This window comes from Myotis lucifugus, unplaced genomic scaffold (assembly GCF_000147115.1).
Source record: "Myotis lucifugus unplaced genomic scaffold, Myoluc2.0 scaffold_43, whole genome shotgun sequence".
NCBI lineage: Eukaryota > Metazoa > Chordata > Mammalia > Chiroptera > Vespertilionidae > Myotis > Myotis lucifugus.
In genome coordinates, this window is record NW_005871091.1 from 3,848,274 (window position 1) to 3,869,390 (window position 21,117).

The 21,117-nt window shown below is 45.9% G+C and overlaps 1 long non-coding RNA gene across 1 annotated transcript in view; it reads right to left on the minus strand.

Annotated features, from left to right (window-relative positions):
* The window catches only part of LOC111825859, a 157,308-nt gene that overhangs the window by 123,381 nt on the left and 12,810 nt on the right, over nt 1-21,117 (minus strand). Inside the window, exon 3 of the long non-coding RNA XR_002829063.1 lies at nt 288-521. This is a non-coding gene — a long non-coding RNA (uncharacterized LOC111825859). The remainder of the gene's footprint in view (nt 1-287; nt 522-21,117) is intronic.

A 21,117-nucleotide genomic window follows, 5' to 3' on the forward strand; every position in this document is an offset into this window, starting at 1 on the left:
TCTTCATAACACTTACACACTATCTAACATTATCCCATGTTTACATACTTACTAGCATTGTTTACCTGTTTATTAAGTGCCTTTCTCTAGAATATAAGCATCAGCGGATCAAGGACCTTATCTGTCTCCCATGGCCACTAGGTCTCCAGCAATGCAACTCTAACAGGCACTCAGTAAGTATTTAATAAAGAAACGAATGAAGGCGTGCCAATTGCTACTGTTGAGGGGACGAGTAAGGGGCGGATCAGCAGTGCCCCACCTCCCAGCTGGCAGACAGGCACACATACCTGGGCAGAGGTTCAGGCATTTTTGCCAAAGAGCAGACGGCCGCCAAGGCCAAGGTGTAGGTAGCAATGGGCACACAGGCTCCTGCTGTCACAGAAACCTGTGAACTTGGCCTCAGCAAGACCAGCCAGGTGTATCTTTAGGCAGAAAACCTCCCGGTTAGACACGGCCACTGAGATCTGATGTCTGGGCTTTGGTGCAGCCATGAATAGAAGGCCAAAAGTCTGTGTCCTTTCCTGAAATTAAAAAAAAAAAAAAAGTATCTCCAGGGAAACAAATTCTTGGGAAATAGCACAGCTAACTCTGATGCGACTCACATTGGCTGGGCCAGGACCTGTAGCAGATTGAGCCGATTCATGGGGTAGACATGACTACGAATGGAAATAACTAGCAACGCAGAATAAGGGCACTCAGTTACCCAGGAGCACAGAGGGCGGGTTCAGAAGCTCCTTCTACAAGGAAGGCCCAACGCTCAGGTCCCGGTTCCGGGAGGTGAAAGTGCACCCAGTAGAGAAATCCACAACAAAACGCCCTGCTGTGCCAGCACCGTGGGCTGCGGCAGGTTGATGCGCTGCTGCTGGCTGCCTGCGGGAAACAGGACAAGATCCTGAATGCCGGGGTTCCTCGAGAACAGCTCCTCTGACCAGGAAGGAGTCGAGGCGGCTGCTCACGCTCAGCAGGGGCAGGTGGGGCTCTGAAATGTCCCCCCACCACCACCCCAGCATGTCCAGAGCGATGCTGCTTACACGCTGGGACGCACCTCCACGCCGAGGTTTGAGGAAATAGCCAGAGCTTTGGGGCCCATGCATCTGGCTCAGTCACGTGCCATCTAACACTTTTCTTAAGTGACTCTTTCCATCTGAGGGGCTGGGTAAGAGTCATGTTTTTAAAACGGCAAGATTTGATCCATTTGTCGGGAATAAAATCAATAAAGGATTGCAACCAACATTCTCTCAAAGTGAAATGGAGGCCCTGGCCGGGTAGCTTGGTGGGCTAGAGCATCGTCCCGATACACCAAGGTAGTGGGTTCCATCCCTGGTCAGAGCACATACAAGAATCCACCAGTAAATGCATAAATAAGTGGAACAACAAATCAATGTTTCTCTCTCTCTCTCTCTCTCTCTCTCTCTCTCTCTCAAATCAATCAATAAAAACTTTTAAAAAGTGAAATAGAAGAATTTAGAATATAAAATATCTGGATGCACTCCAGTTAATAGATAGGCAGTTTCAGTGGCCATGTGAAACTTACTTCATCTATAAACACATACGTACTGAAATCAGTACAAAATGTATTGCTCACTGTGGGTTACTTTTTTTTAGTTATTTATTTTCTTTAAATTCAAAACATACTATGTTGATTTTTCAAGGCTAGTAGCAGAGACAGACCAATCAATATGTCCATACTACTCCTTGACTAATTGTCAAGTTCCCAGTGTTTGCCTGAGGACTTGTGATCGTGTGTGTGTACACACACACACACACACACACACACGCACACACACACACACACACATCCAAAGAGAATCTGTCCAACGAGAATGCACCCAGACACCTGCACCGTGGCCCCTCCTCCCCAAACGACATGACTTTCCTGACATGACATGTCCGTCCGCTTTGCTTGTTTTTTGAACTTTGTGTAAGTGGATTCAGAGCAGGAACTCTAACTGTGGACACAGTGACCCAGAAAAAGGAAATGCTCGATGCTGCGTTTATTGTCCAACATGACCTCAGCCAGAAAGCATTGCGAAAATAATAACATTATGATTATTGGCTGAAGGCCTGTTACGGGCCAGACACTGCGGTTGAGTTCATTCTCACCGAGGGCTTGTGATTTGAGGTGTGTGCTGTTATCCCATTTTTCAGGAAGGAAACTGAGGCACGGAGAAGGTGTGATGCGGCAGCCCAGGGTCCCCGGCCCTGAGAATGGCTCAGCAAGGGTGGCATCGTCAGCCACCCGCCCCCGGAGTCCTTTCCATGACACGCTTTTTCCACGGGCTCAGATACTTTACAACAAAGTAGCTGTGAAATAACAGTTCGCTCCAGCTTCGGCGGAACCAGCCCGGCGTTGTACAAGGGACCAAGTCCGCCCCTGCCTGGCTTGCACCCACTCTCGGTGGAGTCGAGTTGGTTTACATTTTCTAAGGAAGCAATCACACTACCCTTCCTGAAGCCAGCGGGTTCCAGAAGGCCTGAATTAAGCTGCGAGGTCTAATTTGGGGACATTCTTACTCCACAAAATTTCTTCCAGAACATTTGGTCCTTTGGGATTTCCCCAACTTGCCAACCATTAGACAGAAAATTCCATCTCCCTCTCCCTGGTTGCTTCATAGTATCCAGTGTTTCCCCTGGACCTTACCTATGAGTATAGTTTCTTCTTGGGCTACTTTGGCAACTCCTCGCTATCCAGAGAAGTGTAAGGGCTTTTGTTTGTTTGTCTAACAAATATAACTACAGTTCACGTCACTGGTGAAGCCACGTCTAACCGATGACATTGGTTAGTAACTTGTTCAGTGTACTCAAAAATAGAGGATAAAGGGGCCCACGAATCAATTCTCCTCATATTAGAAATTTTAGAGGTTTTATATTCACCATCCAGATTACAACATACCTACTACCCCCCTGGAGTGCCAAGGAAATTAGTCAGGCCTTAAATTAAACTTTAACCTTGTTTCAAATTAAAAATACAACTTGCCACATTAGTTTCATATGTTTCTATTTCCTGGCCTCAAAAACACTAACAGCTCTTGACTAATAGTTGAAATCCTACTTAGCACTCAATAAACCACACAACTTCCCTAAAGCCCAGGCAAGCCTGATGGAAGGGGTCCCTTTGCTTCCACAATGCTTTGCAAAATTCTAGAGGCCTGTTCCTCCATCCCTTACCAGCACCCCGCCCCCAAGTAAGCCTTCAATATACCTAATTGCATTGGATTAATTCTAAGGTTTTAATTGAAGTATAAAATGCATACAGACAGGTGCAAAATGCATACAGACAGGTGCACAATCATAAGTGTTTTTGAATGTTCACAAATTGAAAGAGAATACATATATCCAGCACCTCAAAAGGCCTGCACCATGACCCCGCCTCCCCTGACTTCTCACGCTGTACCTTAGCTTCGCTTGGTTTTTGAAATTTATATAAATGGGATCCCAGTATGAACTCTCTTGGTTTTGCTTATTGTACTAAACATCATTCTTGTGAGATTTAACCATGCCATTTTGTGTAGCACTGGTTGGTTTACAGTCTTTTGCTGCTCAGCATTCCATTCTGACCGTGCAGTTATTTATCCGTTCTGTTGATGGACATTTGGATTGTTTCTAATTGGGGGCTCTTATAAATAGAGTTGCAATGGGCATTCGTCAATATTTCTTTCTATTAAGTATTTACGCAGGAGTACAATTCTTTAGGTTGAGTGAATACCGCCAAACTGTTTTTAAGGTGGTTGTAGAAATTGACGAGCTGATTCTAAAATTTAAAGGGCCACAGAATATTCAAGACAATCTTGCACAAAGCTGGAGGTCTAACACGACTACCTATTATAAAACTATAGTGATTAAGGTCATGTGTTTGGGCACAAATAGTGCCATGGATTAAAAGAGAGAATTCAGAAACCTATTCATAAATATAGTTACTTGATTTATGATATTGGTGACAACTGCAATGCAGAGGGGGAAAGAGTGATGTTTTCAATAAATGGTGCCAGATCAATTGGATAAACACATGAAAAAAAATTCACCCCACATTAAAATCAATTCCAGATGGATTATAGATTTAAATGTTAAAAGTAAAACAGCATGGCTTTGTAAAAAAAAAAAATATATATATATACACACACACACACACACACACACACACACACACATATACATATGTATATGAATATTATTTAGGGCACGCAAAAATTTCATTTAAATAGTACAGTAAAAACAGTAACCATAAAAGAAAAATTTTCCCTAGCCGGTTTGGCTCAGTGGATAGAGTGTCGGCCTGTGGACTGAAGGGTCCCAGGTTTGATTCTGGTCAAGGGCACATGCCCAGGTTGCAGGCTTGATCCCCACTTGGTGGGCATGCAGGAGGCAGCCGATTAATGATTCTCTCTCATCATTGATGTTTCTATTTCTCTTCCCTCTCCCTTCCTCTCTGAAGTCAATAAAAAATATAAAAATTCAATAAATTGGATATTTTAAAAATATAAATAATAAATATTTAATACTTTAAAAATAAGAACTGTTCCTCAAAAGACACTGCTAAGTGATTGAAAACACAGAGCACAGATTGAGAAAAGATATTTGCAAAAATATATCCAACAAATGACTTATAAACAGAATGTATATAAAACTCCTACACACAGTTACAAAGAGATAAACAACCCAACAGAAAAAAATGTGCAGGAGAAGAAACTTGAATGGGCACTTCACACACACACACACACACACACACACTATGCACATATAAAAGGTGCATAAGGGAAATACCAATTAAAGCTACCCTGGACAGGCAAAAGAATGGCTTCAGTGAAAGAGTCAGGTAGCACCCAGTGTAGGCAAGAAGGTGGAGTAACCAGCCCTCATATGCTGCTGGGGGTGGTAAATATTGATACAGCCACTGAATGTTCTTAAACAGGATCTGCCCCAATTTTTCTCTCTCCCCACCTCCCAGGGGAATGGACTGCAGTGGGAGGATGGGGGCTGGGACGCCTCCACAGTTAATACCAAGCACGTGCACACCTCTATTTATTCATTTTCTTCTTTCTACTCATTCACCTACACATCAAGCACTCCCTGAGCCATATTCTCCCCTGGGCCCATTGGCTAACACCTGTGCACACCATTGGGAATAAGACTCATTTCTGGCCAGGCTGGCCTCACAAGCTCCTAGGGAAACAAACAGGCACATACTATAAACGACATGTTTATCTCGTCCAAAGACCCCAGGCTGTCTCACTATTCTTAAATATATTCGCAAACTGAATTCCTAGATTTCAAGGTTAGGCTTGAATTCTAGGAATGTAAGTTGCAAAATTCAGGTTCAAGTTGTAAAATGTATTTGTTGGCCATTTTTATTTCTTCTTTTGTAATTGGCAGTTCACATACTTTGTCCAAATGGCATTGAAGTTTTCTTTGAAAGAAGGCTCTATGTGGCAAAGATATTAAGTTTTCACTTGTTACATACATTGCAAATATTTTCCCCAATATTTGTTTTTTCCTCTTTAATTTCACTGTGGGGTTTCTCTCTCTCTCTCTCTCTCTCTCTCTCTCTCTCTCTCTCTCTCTCACACACACACACACACACACACACACACACACACAAGAATTTTAAATGTTTGTATAGTAGAGTCTGTTCGTCTGTTAAAACTACTGCACGTTTTTCAGAAAGCTCTTCCAATTTCAAACTTACAAAAATGGTTATACATGTTTCTCTATATGGTTTCCTTTGTCATTTTTTAATATTTAAATTGTTGGGAGTTTATTTTTCATAAGGTGTGAGGTAGGGCTCCAATAGTATATGGGGTGTGTGTGTGTGTGTGTGTGTGTGTGTGTGTAAATTTTTTTTTCTTGAATGGTAGTCAGTTGTTCCAGCACCATTTATTGAAAAACCTATATGTCCCCTACTTGTTGGTGTATTTTAGATGGTGTAGTTGAACAGTGAGATTTGGTATCAGAAAGATCTCCCTAGCTGTCTAGGTTGGCAGATTGACCTGAGTGGCCAGAGAGGAGGTATGGACCAACAGGAGGTTCAGTTGTTGCAACAGTAGGAGGAAAGGTGAATGCCTGAATTACAACAGGCTCATGGGAGGTGAGGAGGGAGGACAGACAACCCTCATCTCTCCCCTCTGCTCCACTATGCTCACCTCGTCTAGCTGCCTTTCCCAGGCTGTGAACTTCACCCATGTGTTCATCCCAGAGAATCTGGAATCTGGTCACTGCATTTATATCCTGACACCACTCCCCCCACCCAACCCCCCATCCCACCATCAGCCTTGTGATCTCAAGCAAGTGTTTTGGTATTTCTGGTCCTCGGTTCTCCTACCTGTGAAGTGGAGATACTAGTAATAGTGGCAGAGCATAACAAAGAGAATTTAAGGAACTAACTCATATGAGTCTTTATCCTGCACCTATTGAGGAGTCAGCAAAAAGGGCAGTGATGGGGAAGGATTCCAAGTCACAGGATTGAAGGCACTGGTCTAGAAAATTATTTATTTAGGGAGCCTCTATTTTTTATTTTTAATCCTCACTTGATATTTTTCCATTGGTTTTTAGAAACAGTGGAAGAGAGAGGGAAAGACAGAGAAATACTGATGTATTTGGTTGCCTCCTGCACGCACCCCAACCAGAGCCCAGGCTAGGGAGGAGCCTGCAACAAGGTACATGGCCTACAAATGAGGTACATGCCCTTGACCAGAATCAAACCCGGGACCTTTCAGTCTGCAGGCCGACGCTCTATTCACTGAGTCAAACCAGCTAGGGCAGGAGCCTCTATTCTCCAAGGTGTACTTAGGCAATACAGCCTAAGAGCTAAGAACCACCATTAGTAAAATAAATTAATATATTAACCAATGACGCACTGTATTCCCCTCCACCCCACTCTACTTTTAAACTGTCTTTTTTGTTTGGGAAAAGTTTTGATCAAAAGTGGAGCCACGGGTATCTTTCTTTCCTTCTCCTGGTTTTTGGAGAAGGAGGTAATGGCTACAGTTGACTGACTCCATCATAGGCACAGTGCTAAGCCCTTGAAGAATGAGCCCGTTTAATACAGCCTCTGTAATAGCTTTCAGGTTGTGATATCACCCCCAATGAGGAAAGAGAGGCCCCCAGAAATGAGGAAGCAACTCACACGCAGCCACCATGACTAGGACCAAGATCCAGCCTGGGATCTCTGAGGTTCCAACATGGGAGCTCTGAACCCAACGATGAGCGCACGGATGTTGAGTTGGTATTTTGAAGGATGGGAAGTCCAGCCTGGCAGATGGGAGAAATGACTTTCTGAAGGATTTCGTGCCTTCTGTTTATTTGTAACGTGGTCGAGCCTGGAAGGACTTCAGAAGTCATCTAACCCGGCTTCTCCACTGCACAGAAGGAGAACCTGGAGCCCAGAACAAAGAGACACGCCCAAGCCAACTACACGCTGAGCCCCCACTGAGTCCTGGGTCTCCTCGCCCTGGCAGTGCTGGTAATCCCCACCCAGCCCCAAGGTCAAAGGCCCAGAGTTGGAGGGGAGTCATGCTTGGTGCTGCACAGCCTGAACAGTGGAAAAGACATCCTCCCGGCCCAAGGAAGCTTGCAAATCAGCAAGGGAGAGGATTCAGGCCTACAAATGACAAACACCATGAATAAACAGGTGAAAGCAAATGGGTCTTTGAAGGGCTCCATCCCTCTGGCCAGAGTCAGGGAAGACTGCTTGGAGGAGGTGCAGGAGAGGTGGGTGTGCAGTAGCAATGACAGGGAGGACATTCAGGTGAAGAAGGCACACCTGGAAGGGGTTATTAACAAAGGTAACATTTATTCAGTTGGAACATGCAGATTCTACGCTAAATGTTGTATATGTATTAACTCCTTTAAATCCCACATCGACACTAAGGTGGCTACAATAATTATCCCCAATTCAAAGAATGAGAAATCAAGACACAGAATGGACAAGTGACTTGCCCAAGAACACACACAGCTGGAAAGTGGCAGGTTCCAGAATGAGAATGCCAGTTGACCTGGCTCCTGCATTTTTGATGCCTGAGGGAGGACCCAGCAGTCCCAATGGGAAAAAAGATATAAGGGAGAAGGAGCTGGATTCTTTTTCTAGGCCAAGTCAACTTCCAATTGACTTCAGTCCCTTTGCTGGCCACCTGGGGCCTCCTAGGTAGGCAAGAAATACTCGGGTAATGAGGGTCGGGACTCAGACCCACTGGCCTCTGCAAGAGCCGCAGAGGTGGTCTGGCTCACTCTGGGACCACAATGTCCAAAAACCCACCTGACCGATCTTATACCAGCCCCAGGGCTCTGGAGGGCCAAGCCTTGGACTCCAGTCCTAGAATCTAGCAAATATTTTCCAAATGCAAACCATAGCTATGGCTTAGCCCACTTGGGGACAGTTGGTTTTGGAGGTAAGAGCGGAGATTGCTCCAACAGCCCAAGTCCAGTTCAAAGACCTTGGCCCAGCTCTGACTTCAGGGAGCACCTGGGGTCGGGGGAGATAATCTTGATCTCATGTGTTTGTTAGGAGGAATCTGTGAAACCAGGTGAATGAGAGCCAGGACAATGCCTGGTGCCCATAGGTGCTTAATAAATGCTAAATTCTTGCAATTGATCTTGAGGTTCCTCTTCTCCTTGGAGTAGGCTAAGCCTGGGATAGACTCACCCCAGTCCTCACTTCCTGTCTTCCCTAAAAACAGATCCAGGCCCTTTGAGTGTTGACAATGTTACTGCCAATCACTGCTAGAAACAAGAGACAACAGAAACCACCAGGGGAGGTGACAAAGGTCTGTAAACTCACTCATCAGCATCCTCCTGCTTCTTCCTTGGACAGAACCACTACTTCAAGGGGGGAGCTTTCTTCAACTCTCCTCACCCCAGACCTTCCCACGGTGCCATTCAAGCTTTGTTCATCCATCCATCGCTCACCGAACACCTACCCAGTATTCTAAACATGAGATAACTCAGGGGTAAATGGGAAAGCAACCCAAGGGTCCATCCATAGATGCTGGATAAACAACATGTGCTACACACATGCAATGTAATATTATTCAGTCTTTAAAAGGAATGAAATTCTGACACATGCTACAACACGGATGAACTGTGAAGACATGCTAAGTGAGGACAATATGGCAGGACTCCTCTGACATGAGGTACCGAGAGTAGTCAGATTCACGGACACATAGGAATAGAGGTGACCCGTGGCAGAGGGGAGGGGAAAATGGGGAGTTATGTTTAATGGGTACGGAGCTTCAGTTTGATGAGATGGAAAAGTTCTGGAGATGGATGGTGGGATGGTGGCACACCAATGTGGATGCACTTAATGCCCCTGAACTGTGCACTTAAACATAGTTACAGTGGTACATTTTATGTTGTGTATATTTTTATCACATTTTAAAATATTTTTATGTCCTTTAGTAGAAACTGTGGTATATCCAGACAATGAAATATTACTCACTGCTTAAAAAAAAAAAAGAGCCATCAAGCTATGAAAAGACATAGAGGAGTCTTAACTACTATTACTAAGTGAAAGGAGCCAATCTGAGAAGGCTACATACTGTGTGACTCCAACTACATGATATTCGGAAAAAGGCCAAGCTATGGAGACAGTAAAAGGACGAGTGATTGCCAGGGACAGGGAGTTAGGGGAGAGGGATGCATAAGCAGAGTGCAAAGGTCTATAGGGCAGTGAAAATACTTTGTGTGTTGCTGAAACCGGTTTGGCTCAGTGGATAGAGCGTCAGCCTGCGGACTGAAAGGTCCCAGGTTCGATTCAGGTCAAGGGCATATACCTGGGTTGTGGGCACATCCCCAGTAGGAGATGTGCAGGAGGCAGCTGATCGATGTTTCTCTCTCGTCAATGTTTCTAGCTCTCTATCTCTCTACCTTCCTCTCTGTAAAAAATAAATAAAATATATTTTTAAAAAATACTTTGTGTGATACCGTAACGACAGAGACATGTCCTTATACATTTGTCCAAACCCAAAGAATGTACAAAGCCAATGTAATGTAAACTTTGGACTTTGGGTGGTAATGACATGGCAATGTAGGTTCATCAGTTGTGACAAATGTACCACTCTGGGGGATGTTGGTAATGGGGGAGCAGGGGTTATGTGGGAAATCTCTGTACCTTCCTTTCGATTTAGCTGTGAACCTAAAACTGTTCGTAAAAAATCGTCTTTAAAAGAGGTGGGGGAGGGTTTGCAAATGGGAGCTCGCCTGCTCCCAGAGATCTCCCTGCCTAGTTGAGGACACAGACAGGTGAACCAGTATCGCAAAGCCGTGTGGTCAGAGATCTTGATCATGAGGGCGGCTGTCTCAGACTGGCCTTTCTCCAGTCCAGAGGGTAGAAGGTTCTCTGGGGGCAATGAGTCTCTTTCCGTCCCTTCTGGAGGGGAGCCGGTAGCCTGGCATGGCCATCTCAGGGGGTCCCTTGACCCTCACTGGAGAAGGTCTCTTCTACTATGGCATTCAGGCCTGTGGGTCTACCACTACTACCCTCACAAACATGGTTAGTTCTCAGCGGCTCCACTGGAATTCAATTCTGCTAAGTAAGCTTTGACCTTAACAGAAATGAATGTCATAGGCAAAACACGACCCATCACGGCCCCTGAACTGCTATCTCAGACGCCCCTGCTCCCTGTTATTCAGTTCTCCTCTTTTCACCAGCCTCCCCCACCTTCTTTCCAGAACTTTCCAATCCACCTTGCCCCTTCATCACCCACTTCCCACACAGAGAGGGCTGCATGGGTGGAAAGTCAGAGGGCCCGACTCCAATGTGGCAGCTATCCACTCACCTGGGCTGAGTTAGAGGTGACAGTGAGATGCCCTAAAGCTCTAGGGCAGCCGTGGGCGGATCCGGCCCGTTTGAAATGAATAAAACTAAAAAAAAAAAAAGACCGTACCCTTTTATGTAATGATGTTTACTTTGAATTTATATTAGTTCACACAAACACTCCATCCGTGCTTTTGTTCCGGCCCTCTGGTCCAGTTTAAGAACCCATTGTGGCCCTCGAGTCAAAAAGTTTGCCCACCCCTGCTCTAGGGCAAAGATATGCAAAACTGAAAAGAGATAGAGTGAATGGCTCTCCCAGAACAAAGCTAAACCTGATTTAAGATGGAGGAATCTAAAGAAGGAATGTGTCCCTCAGAAATGGCCTGAGGCGAGAAGAGAAGAAATGTCTGGATCCAGAAGTACAAAAAAAGCAGTCACTTTTCATTCATTCATTCAACAAATAGTTCCTGAACCTTCGCTGTGTGCCAGGTACTGTTCTAGGTATGAGGACATAGAGTGAACAAAACGTAAGCTTCGCTTATATTCAAGGGAGGAAGTCAGACAACAAAAAAGATAACTCTGAAAAATAAATGATACTTCAATGGGTGACAAGTGATTCAAAGAAAACAAAATCAACCAGAGGAGTAGAGGTTTCCAGGTTTGGGAAGGGAGGGTTGCAATAGTTTAAAGGCTGGTTATGCCGAGAAGCTGGTACTTGAGCCCAGACTTGAAATGAGAGGATCTGCCATTTGGATGTCTGAGGAGGAGGGTCCCGTGGTGAGGAGATCACAGATGCCAAAGACCAGAGGTGGGAGGTGCCAGGAGTGTTGAAGAAGCCGGGTGCTAGAAGGGTGTTTGCAAGTGGGGAGTGGGAGATGAGTGAGGAAGGAAGCAGGGAGCTAGGCCGTCTAGGGCCTTGTAGGTCACCGCAAAGCTGTGGTGAGACATAGAGGTAAATCCCAGCACTGTTCAGGGGGACGGGGTCCTCAGCAATGGAGTGTGTGCCTTCCATCCCCGCCCAGTGGCAGAATGGGTGCACGAGGCTGTCAGGGGCTAAATCATTTAAAGAGAAAAGGACCATGACTGACCTCCTGCTTGGATTCCAGGCCCACAAGGGAGGCAATCAGTCCTTCTGGTCATACCCTTGCTTCTCACAGACAGGTCTGCTACAGGGAGAGGATGCTGGAAACCGAGCATTGTCCTCACTGTGACACTTCTACTTTTCATTGTAAATCAGTACAGTGGGGCCTTGACTTACAAGTTTAATTCATTCCGAGACCGAGCTCGTTAAGGAGCTCGTTAACTCAAATTACTCTGTCAACTCAATGCAAAAAATTGGCCAAGAGACAGCTGGTAACTCAAAAAACTCGTTAGTCGGGACACTCGTAAGTCAAGGCCCCACTGTATATGGTATGGTATGGTTATGGTATGGTATGGTATGGTATGGTATGGTATGGTATGGTATGGTATGGCATAAACCAATGTATATATATAAAAGGCTAAGTGATTGTCCCACCGGCCAGTACATATGACGTGCACTGACCACCAGGCGGCAAACGCTCGACGCAGGAGCTGCCGAGCTCCGGTGACTTGGCAGCTGCGGTTCTCGGATGACACACCCCAGAACCAGAAAGGAGGGAGCCCGATTCCTCGCTGAGCCGCACAATTCTACCTTTGGTCAGGGGTTACGTTGTTACTGGGGCACTGTCAGCCCCGAATCTGGTTTACTGCCGCGCTACAGTGACTTGGCAGTGGCAGTTCTCGGGTGACGCACCCCGGAACCAGAGAGGAGGGAAGGTGGCGTGCACAAATCCATGCACGGGGCCACTAGTATAATATAATACAATATACATCCATGCCTCAGAGCTTGTATGATGTGACTCCAGCCCCCAGAGCTAAAGCAGCCCTGGGTGGGAGGACTAAGCCAGTTCCTAAACCTGCCCAGCCCCTGGACTAGGCCCCAAGGCCACAGTGTCTTCTCCACAGCTTTTCCATTATGTGAGGCCACTCAACAGCCAGTCAGTCAGCTGCCCAGTCCTTGGTAATATTCTGATCTCACCACTCAACTTTTGATCCAAACCACTGCACCTCATCCAGCCTCAGTTTACTCAACTATGAAATGGGCATTATACTTCCAACCTCCCAGGGTGCCTGTGGGAACATCTGAGAGCTAGTAGGTGTATGGTTTCCGGTCTCGCCCTTCCTTCCCTGAGACAGACCCTCGCTCCTCCTTTGTCTGACCATCCCCAACAGGGCCTCCCCAGCCTCCCAGCAATCATCCTCAGCCACTTGGCACACTGCACGCAGATACCTTTCTGAAGCATAGGCCTGGTCATGCCCCTGGCCCGAATAAAACCAAACTCCTTGAGCATGCATCTGGGAGCCCTCGCTCTCTAGCCCTGACCTAGAAACAGAACGTGCATCCTTTCCCCAGGGCGGTGCAGCCTCGCCTTTGCCTGTGAGCACCTGCCTCTGGTTAGAATGCACTCCTCTTCTCCACCTGATGAACTGCCAGGCATCCTTCATGTTCTAGAGCCACGGCTTCCTCACCTTAGAAGCCTTCCCAGGTCCTGTCTGCCAGGCCAGTTCTCCCTCCTGTCTGCCCACAGCACCCCATGCTTTCTTCTCTCATAGCACTTGTTACTACACTGCCTTTAACCCCTTGGGTGTGGTTTTTTTCCTACTAAAACATGAGCTCCTTGCCCTGGCCAGTGCACTCAATGGTTACAGCATCACCACACACACCAGAGAGCCATGGGTTTGATTCCCAGTCAAAGGCACGCACGTGGGTTGCAGGTTTGATCTCCGGCCCTGGTTGGGGCACATGGGGGAGGCAACCGATCAATGCAGCTCTCTCACATCAATGTTTCTCTCTCCCCCTCCCTCCCTCTCTTACACTGTCTCTAAAAAAAAATCCATGGAAAAAATACCCTCAGGTAAGGATTAACAAAAATAAAAATAAAATAAAACATGAGCTCCTTGAGGACAAAGGGGGGTCATCTTCTCAAATGCCATATTTCATCATTTTATGAACCACGAAGAAAAAAAATGCTGCCAATTACACCATGACACATTGCCTTCTTATCACCGGGAATTTCCACTCCGTACTGAGTGAGCGGGCTCTTCTGCACTTACTTAGAAACAGCTTTTGAGATCATTTCTCACTCTGTGCATCTTATATACATTTATATAGGAAATCAATCGATTAAGGCATGAACATCTCATAACTAGCAACCCCAAGAGCACTTGTAAGAGCCATTGATTGTTAGGCCTATCCCAGTTTTAAAGATGTTTAAATAGAGGGGGGGGTGGGAGTGTCTGAAACTCAAGGAAACACAGATGAGCCTTTTCTCCTAAGTGAGGGATGGGCCTGCAGAAGATGCTGAATCAGTTCCTGTAGGCTTGCTATGGGTTTATGACCTGCCCTGGGCCACTTCTATATTGCCCTGGTGTCTCACAGGTTCAAGACTTCCAGAGGGCCAGGTTGGCACCAAGCCCATGCTGTAGAGACTCATTCAGAAGCTCCCCTGGAGGCAGGGCAATGGGGGGGAGGGGGGCACCTAGGAGGAAGTCCTGGCTTCCTGGTGGGCGGAGGACCAGGAATGGGGTGTTGTAGGGCAGGTAGGAGGTGAATGGGAAGTCCTTCAAATTCTGGGATGTTCGGCAGCGTGGGGCTGAGACTATGAGCTTCGGAGCACAAAGCCTTAGGCCTTGGAAGGATGTTTTTATTTATGTGTAAACTTTTGGACCCCATGTCCAGAAACAGCCATGAATATTGTGCTCTGTGCTCTGTCTCCAGCTGCCCCACTGTCCCTCGGTATGAGCTGAAAAGGGAACTCTGTATTTTTGGAAAGTGAGAAACAGGGAAACAGTTATAACTAGGGAAAATAATTACGCGTTCAGGCCCAGAAATGCCCCACGGTGTCTCCATGTGAATGCAATTTTGTTTGAACGAGTTGAACTAAATTTAATGTGGCTGATCTTGAATTTGCAACGCACACCATTGCTTAGTGTTATATTTTAAGCTTAGATAATTTGGGGAGGCCATTCTCAAGCTTCTAACAGTAGGTTACCCTGAGCCTCACTCTGTGCACAGAGGAATTTGTCCAAGTTCAAGGGGGCTCAGGGGTTCGGCCAGCCCAGATGCTTGACAACACACAGACTGGAAGAGGCAGGAGCAGGAGGCCTGACTGTGTCCTGGGAGGAGCCCTGGACTCAGAAGCAGGGGCATCACATACCTGCTGGGTGAGTGGGGCTTCTGTGACATGGGACTGCATGACCCCAGGCCCCTGGACAGGGGTGATAGAGCACCACCCCTTAACAACCATATGAGTTCCTGGGCCCCCGGCAGTGCTTGGAGTTAACCCTTTGGTTGCTGGATTGAAAGGAGCACCAGGGGACTCCAAAGGAGGAACCAGTGTGGTGGGGTGGGGTGGGGTGGGCTGAGGTGGGGTGGGGGGGGACTCACTCAGGACAGTTGCTATTTATTTACCAACCTCTACAATATTGATACAGTATTATAACAACCAATTTGACTTCATCCAGTATAAACCATATAAATGCCCATGAGCTTCTGCAAAGATTAAATGAGATCATATATCCGATCCGATGAATGAATGAATGAATGGCATTGTCAAATTCATTGTTTATGAGTCATGGATACTCTCATCCAGTAAATATTTTTTTCTTTCTTTTTTGTTTTTGTTTTTCATCCAGTAAATATTTATAAGACATCTAAAATGTGCCCGTTTTTATGTCAGGTGCTAAGGATGGAAGGCTGATTCAGAAGGAACCCTTCCTTCTTCAAAGAGTCCCCCTTGGGGTAATAAGTGATGGGCGGGAAGGGCGTCCCCAGTGGAGGGAACAGTACGAGCAAAGGTGCAGAGGCAAAAACAAAAGAAAGCAAAAGCAAGCAAGCAAACAAAAGAACACAAGCAAGCAAGCCAACAGAAAGAAGCCTCCCTTGTTCTGGAGCTTGCTGTGGTCAGTGCAAAGTGAGAGGCTGGAAGCAGCAAGAGATGGGGCTCATGCCCTAGCCGGTTTGGCTCAGTGGATAGAGCATTGGCCTGCGGACTGAAGGGTCCTGGGTTTGATTCCAGTCAAGGGCACATGCCCAGGTTGTGGGCTCGATCCCCAGTAGGGGGCATGCAGAAGGCAGCTGATCAATGATTCTCTCTCATCATTGATGTTTCTATCTCTTTCTCCCTTTCCCTCTCTGAAATCAATAAAAAATAAAAATATAAAAAATTTTAAAAAAGAGAGAGATAGGGCTCGTGGAAGCCCAAGTGCTGGCCACTCTTGTGAGAGTTGAAACTGCTCCGAAGGACAGTGAAGGGTGGGCAGTGGCAAGTTATTTCCGCACTAAAATAATCACTCCAGCAGCACATGGATAATGGTTTCCCGGGGCTAAGAGAGGATGCAGGGCCACGTAGGGAGCCACTGCACTAATCCAGGCAAATAATAATGTGGCAAAATATAAATCAGTAGAATAAATTGAAAACATAAAGTGGGTTTTAAGTCCTAAGTGTACAGCTCAACAAGCATGGTCCACACACATAAATAATAATCATAAAACATGTAAAAATCTCTCAGAATCCTCTTTAAGAACTTTCATTTCAGAAGGATAGATTTTGAGCAGTCATGGATTTGACAACGCCATGAAACCCAACCACCCTACTTTACATGGAATACAAGACCCTTTGAGATTGACGCCTGCCCACTTTTCCTCCCTCATCCAATGCCGCCACCACCACCATCCCCTTCCCAAAGTCAGCCCCGGCCTCAGGGAGCCTCAGTCTCCCAGATGCCCACTGCTCACCCACCCATCCAAACCCACGGCGCTCCTCACGCCTTTCCCCACTTGCTCGCAGGCCCACCCTGCAAATGGTCTCTTGGGCTTCCTCTTCTGTGGAGCCCTCCTCAGTGACTCTCTTACCTCCCATCTCTAGTGCACCCCATTTCAGAGGCTGCTTTTTTTTTATTTCTAAACTCTGTAACAGCACAGTTACATGGCAGCTTCTCCAGACTGCGCTTGAGTCTTAACTATCTTTGGAGCTGATTGCCATTATTGAGCACTCAAAATTGTCTGGAAGGAAGGAAGGAAGGAAGGAAGGAAGGAAGGAAGGAAGGAAGGAAGGAAGGAAGGAAGGAAGGAAGGAAAGAGGGAGGGAGAGAAGAAAGGAAGGAAGGGAGAGAAGAAAGAAAGGAAGGGAGGGAGGGAAGAAGGAAGGGGGGGAGGGAAGAAGGAAGGAAGAAAGGGAGGGAAGGAGGGAGGGAGGGAGGGAGGGAGGGAGGGAGGATACCTCAGATAATTCACTTTTATCTCAGCTCCTGAGCCTGACAAAATTATGTTAGATCTGAAAGAACGGGAATCAGAAACCCAGGCTTGCTTGTGTCTGAATTCCACAACCAACCGTGGACCACGGACAAGTCAGTCAACCTCTCCAGGCCTGATTTCTTCCACTTTTCACATCCATGATCCCTAAGCCAAGAGTTTAGCATTATAATAAACAGTCCGCTAACGATCTCATTCTTCTATTTCCACCATCTCTCATTTGGTCTCCACTCATGTGAATACAGACTGATGCAAAACATATTGCTGTTCATTTTTACAGTCTGAAATGTAAATCTGAGAGACAGAGAGGGGGAGAAATCAGAGATGCCGAATTCTTTCTACACATGATACAATAAAGCTGAATAATATGGGGTTTTAATTGTTCTGCAAGGGAGCAAGAGCAATGGCTCGGTGAGCAACTCCACAATGGCCCTCTCCCTCGCTCCGCAGGGCACTGAGATGTGCGCAACCTCAAGGGCAGCCTGGCTAACCGCCCCGCATCAGTCATTCTCCTTAATGAGGCCCCTCCATTCAGACCCCATTTTCTTGTACACAATTCATTTCATTAAACGGCTGCAGCTGCAATTAGGAGTGGGAGAATCCAGGCATGTGTTTGGGTTCGAGATGTGTCTTGTGTGATTTTTCAAATACTTTGGGTTTGGCAGAAGCCGAGACACATTCTGTCAAGTTCTTGTTCCCCTTCGTTTTTTAAGCCCATGTGTATTCGAGAGAAATGTGGTCCATCTGATTCTCATTCATTTTCGCTTAACTCAACAAAAAAAGTTGTCTCGGAAGAGCTAGAAAATATCCAAGCAGCAAATCCGGTCTCTTTCATGGAAGCCTTCTCAGAATCTTCCTCTCACCCCCCGACAGTTTGACCATCTCCATACAGGCCAGTTTGACCATCTCCATACAGGCCAAGCATTTTCTTTGTTGCCTTTGACCATTCTGAATGTCTTATGTCTCACTCTGACCCTTTTCTCTGCCTTTTGACTCCTTTTCTCCATGGCCTAACTGCAAATATGGTCATCCCCCCTTACCCACAGTTCATACCTACAGTCAACTGCTGTCCAAGAACGTTGAAAGAAAAATTCCAGGTATAAGCGCTTCCTAAGTTTTAAATTGCACACGTTCTGAATAGTGTGATGAAATCTCGTGATGTTGTGCTTTTCACACCGAGACCTGACTCATCCCTTTCTCCAACGTCTCCACACTGTACACGCTCCCCGCCTGTTAGTTAATAGCTAGTAGCCATGGAGGTTATCAGATCCACTACCGTGGTATCTCCATGCTTGTCTTCAAATCACCCTTATTTTGCTTATTAATGGTCCCAATGGTCATGGGTAGTGATGCCAGCAATCCGGATATACCAACGAGAAGCGGTAAAGTACTTCCTTTAAGTGAAAAGGTGAAAGTGCCAAGTTGATAAGGACAGGGGGGAATGGCATGCTGAGGTTGCTAAGATCTATGGTCAGAATGAAATTGTAAGGAAGGAAAAGAATTTCTACTAGTTTTGCTGTCACACATCCATCTGCGAAAGTTACAGCCACAGTGTGTGATGAGTGCTTAGTTACGATGGAAAAGGCATTACTACATTCGTGGGTGGAGGATGTGAACAGAACATGTGTTCTGATTGGCAGAAACTTGTGGCACCAAAAAGCATTGAGCCTTTACGGAGACTTCAGCAAGGGATCCCCTGAAACGAGTGACACCAAGACACCAAGCTACTTACTCCCAGTGAGCGGTGGTTATACAGACTTGGGAGTAGGTTTGGACTGAAAGATACAAAAATCACTGGAGAGGCTGCGTCTGGCGATGAAGAAGCTGCCGTCGTATTCCCAGAAGAGTTGAAGAAGTTGGTTAGGGCTTGGTACTATCCGTGTTTTCAGGCAGTCACGGGGGGTCTCGGGAGGTATCCCCCGTAGATAAGGGGGGACTTCTGTGACCCCACGGTCCTCTGAGCTCCTGCTAGACTTCACCTGTAGCCCTCACCAGCCTTTATTCCATTCTGCTCTGTGTCGCAGTCCTCTGTTGAGCCAGGTTAGCCAAGCCCTCACTGATGTCTGCTTTCATGGTAAGCCCTGGACCTTAATTAAAGGTCTTGACAAGAAATGACAGACAAAAATTGGCATTTGTGGGAAAGCTGTTGCCCAACACGTTAATTATCATGCCTATCGATGTCCCTACGTGGGCTTCCAGATGATAAGTGAACTTGAGGCTTGAGGACGCAGAATGACAAAGGACTTCTTCCTCTGTGTGGATGAGTGCTATGGAACACAGCCTGTTCCCTTTTCATCTTGGCTGCCAGGAAGCTAAGAAGCAGTTGATGTCCAGTCATAGCAACTGTATTGCAAGCTAGCTTCCTTCTTTTTTCTTTTTCAGGGACTTGGTTTTCTATTTTTATATTATTAATGTTATAAGGGAGAAGAAAACCCATCCTTCACTGTCAGTCGCTTCAAAGTCTCTGTAGAACAGAGCAAATTAAAAATAATCAGAAAGAAGCTACTCATGATAGTTTCATCTGTAGAACAGACCAAGTAGTTAGGAGTAACGGGGAAAAGTGTTGCTTTTAATCTTAGATATTTCATAAACTATTTGAATCTTTCCCCATGTACATGTATTAGTTAATATGAAATTAATTAATTTTTAAACTTAAAAATTAGTTAATTACACTTAATTGTTTTTAAAAAATAATTATTATTTCTAATTCTGACTGCCCCAGGAACACAGCCTCTGTCATTCATATTCTTCCCTGAATCTCCCTTCTCAGAGCAGAGCCCTTTGTACATAACTGGAATTCACAAGTGTCTGTTAAGTAGATGAGAAACAGGCCCAAGTGAATTGAGAAGCCAAAGACAGAGCCGCTGGCTTTGGATCTTGAGACAATTTTGAATTCAAAGCCCAGCTCTGGCTGGCCACACAGTCCTGAGATCCGGTTACTTGGATCCATCAGAGCTTCAGTTTCTTCCCCTGTAAAATGGGACTGTTTCAGGGTTGTTTTGAGGATTAACTCAGAGACAAGATGCTTAGTATTACAAATTCCCTTTTTTTTATATGAATATTCCTGGACAGAAAACAAACAAACAAACAGAAAACAAACAAGCAAACAAACAACAACAACAACAACAACAAAAACACTATGTTTTAAAGAGGTAACTGACCACCGGAAGCTGCACTGCTAGGGAGCACAGCATATGCGCTTCAGAACCACAGAAATGGGAGAAAATAGATAAAAAAGAAAATCCAAGCCCAAAGTTCTCTTCCAAGGGATGCAGTAACCCTAACCTGGTCATAGAATCTTAGCCATCCAGGTGGAGAGAGTGGGCTGGGTCACTGACTGTAACACCGGAGTGATGGAAGAAGGAAGGACGCTGGTCCACATCTAACCCGCCCGAGAGCTACAGTAGAATGGTTTTATCAAAATGGAATGTGAGTACCCTGGGACTGTGAAACAGGTATTATTTTCATTGTTATGCATTTACTGAATTATGGTTTGAGCTAGCACATCCAGATTGTGATATTGCACAGTATTGTTAAGTATATCTTAAAATGTCTTGAAAATGAGTAGATTTAAAGAAAAATATCAATCATTTTAGGACTGGTAGAACACATCCATGTCAAAAAAAGGGAATGCGGTTCTTGAATCACCGGAAGTGTGCGAAATACAACTTTAACATGTGGGTCTTGAGAACTATTTGTCGTAAGGGGAGTCGTGACACTGGGCCCCTCAAGGTTGGTCCCTAAATGACTTTTCCAAAGGTTCACCAATCCCACCTACACATTCCACTCTGGCCCCACTGGGTTTCATCCAGTCCACCACCACAGCTTGCATTCTCCCACCTCATGCCTTGATCTGCCTGGATACCCCTCCTCTGCCCTCCCTCGAGCAGAATCAACCCTTCTCCCTTTGGGGCTCCTTGTGCACCCCACTTGCTATGATGACCCTTGGCACCTTACACTGCAATTTTTAGGGGAGTGTCTCCTAGGCAATACCTTATTTATCTCTGTGCCCTGAGCCCCTAGGCTAGGGCATTAAATA